The sequence below is a fragment of the Cannabis sativa genome, chromosome 2 (genome assembly GCF_029168945.1).
Source record: "Cannabis sativa cultivar Pink pepper isolate KNU-18-1 chromosome 2, ASM2916894v1, whole genome shotgun sequence".
NCBI lineage: Eukaryota > Viridiplantae > Streptophyta > Magnoliopsida > Rosales > Cannabaceae > Cannabis > Cannabis sativa.
The window spans coordinates 72,613,855-72,616,674 of NC_083602.1; the positions used below are offsets into that span (position 1 = coordinate 72,613,855).

General features: G+C 27.1%; 1 long non-coding RNA gene across 1 annotated transcript; it reads left to right on the forward strand.

Annotated features, from left to right (window-relative positions):
• Window positions 1-677: 677 nt before the first annotated feature.
• LOC133034035 (uncharacterized) lies at window positions 678-1,898 on the forward strand. The gene is made up of 2 exons (XR_009686004.1): window positions 678-1,084; window positions 1,723-1,898. It is a non-coding gene; the product is annotated as an uncharacterized LOC133034035 (long non-coding RNA).
• Window positions 1,899-2,820: the final 922 nt, after the last annotated feature.

Genomic DNA, 2,820 nt, shown 5'->3' on the forward strand with positions numbered 1-2,820 from the left:
GTTTGACCAATAAGATAAAAGTTAAGTACATATTTGTTGAGTCCATAAGGTAGATAAGGAGGTCATGTAATAAGTGGTAACAAACATGAAGTCCCTCGTGTATTTGGTAGTTAAATTTCGAGGACGAAATTTCTTTAAGGAGGGTAGAATGTAATACCCGGTAAAAATATACATATATTTTAAATTTTATTTGTTATACAATTTGTGTGAGAATAAATATTTATTTATTTTTACTAATAGTGAATAGAGACTATTCCTTAGAATAGTATTGATAGATTTCTAAACATAGTTGAAATTATAGTAAGTGTCAAGGTAAAATTATGGTGTTTTTATGAATTAGGTTAATTACTCAATTAAAGCCCAATATGAAAGTCTATTAGAGTTTTATAGATTATTTAGTGGGTTTAATTTATTGTATGAGTGCATTAAATAACATTATAATGGAATTAATGTCACAAAAATTCGTAGGTTTTGATAAATTCGCAGGATTAAAAACTGTTTTACTAAAATGATCATATCTAGAGTTTTATAGCTCCGATTGAGGTGATTCCAGTGGCGTTGGAAAGATAATTCAAAGATCTATAAATTTTGTAGAAATGGTTATATCATAATTCGGAATTTTTCTAGGTGCAAACTGAGCCTAAAGTTACGAAATAAAGGGCTTACTTTTAAAATTTAAAAATTTAGATATTTGTTGATTTAATAATATTTTAGCATTTTATTATATATTATTATTTTTAGTTAACCTAAACCTATCAGAATACGATATCTCATAATCTTTTTATCAAACCCTAAACTATCATAGTTTTATTTTTTCCTCTCCAAACCAATTAGTCAAAGCCTCATTCTTCTTCATGTTTGCTCCTCTCAAACCTTCCACAATTCTTCTTATTTTCTACCTTCATTCTTAAAGTTTTGGATTTATAATCAAGGCTTGCGGGCTTGAGACATCAAATAGAAATATGTGAAGAGGTAGTAATGACGAGATAACAAATCTTAAGCAGCGGGATTTGATGATCTTATCCTCAACAAGAAAATTTATTGAGGTGCTTGGAGTAGCAAGAAGGTGTTCTTAACAACTGAGGTAAGAAGAGTGGACATCTGTGCACAGGGTGTATGTTGAAACATACAACTTTATTGTGGGTTTGATGTTCATGTGTTTATAAGATTTTGTACTATGAATTGTTGTTATGTTAGTATTGTTAGTATGTGATAGTGATAAGGCTTTTGACTGTTTGTGTGAGAATAACACTTATAGGATACGTTTTCTGCTGCTGGTGTGAGCATAGCACTGCAGGATATATTTTTGGCTGCTTGTATGGGTTTACTTGCAGGTTATCCTTTCATGGGTGAGTACAACTTGTGATAAAGGATTGCCCTATTGGATGTCGAGTGTGAGAACAGCACAAGGCAGGGCAAGTTACACTTCATGTCTGATCAACATGAGTGGGAGTAGATTATCGTATGTGAGGACAATGTGCGATAAGATACTATGTGTTATGTGTGTGAGTCTAGCATGCATTAAGATTACATTATGATATGATGTTGTATTGTATGTGAGAATAATATGTGATATGACATGTTGTTATATGTATGCAAGTATGGTAGAATTGATTTGATGCTGTGATATTGTTATACTTATGACTATGTTATCTGGTTGGGGGGTTATGTCCTACATAGCTCTTCTTACTGGGCGTTAGCTCACGGGTACTCTGTGTGCAGGTAAAGACAAAACTAAACAGTGAGGATGGCGAGCTCGAGGCGTGGATTACATGTTAGGGGATTGTCACGATGTTTTGGTTTAAGAATATTTCTTTAAAGATTATGGCTCGATTACTTTTGTAAAAATTAATGTTTAAAAATTTGTAAATGAATCAAGTGTTTTTGTTTTAAAATAATGAGATCTCATGCTTTAATTATTTTCGATAAATTAGTTTATTATTTTTATAATAAATGGTTTTAAACGGACTAGCTAGTGTGACGTCTCGGGAAATCGGGGCGTTACAATGGTCCTAAATTTGGAAACTAAGTTAGTAAATGTCCCATTTTTTTAAAAATTAAGAAAATAGCCAAATATAATAAATTAGCTAATAAAAATTATAAAAAAAATATAATAATACAATTAAGGTATATAATTTTTTTAATATTGCATATTATAATATTATAACAAAAATGAATAAATATATTAGATCATTAAAAATGTACAGCAGTATTTGATATATCGTATTACTGAAAACTAATATACCGTAGTAATAAAATTATATACCATAAAGAAATTATAACAATACTAAATTAATACTCAAAAAATATATATATCATGCTAATAAAATTATATATACCACTATTAAAATATAAATACATACCCAAAAGTTTATATATAATAAAATATAAATTAAATATCATCTTAAATAAATGCTATACTATAGACAAAAAAAACCATATACCATACAAGAAAACGTATATACCTACAATAAAAAATAAAATAAAATAATATAATATTATTAAAAAAATTGTATATATCATATTAACAAAATTATATATCATCTTTATGTATAATAAAATAAAAACTAAACATGCATTATCTAAAATAAAATGATATACTATACAATAAAACTTATATACCATATAACAGAAAATATATACCTAACAAAAGAAATATATATAATAATAACAACAAATAAAAATAAAAATATATAGGATGCTAATAAAATTTTATATCATGTCAACAAAAGTACAATAGAAAATAGAACTTAATATTATTTAAAAAAATTATATACCGTATAACAATAAATACATATACCATTCACCAAAATATATATA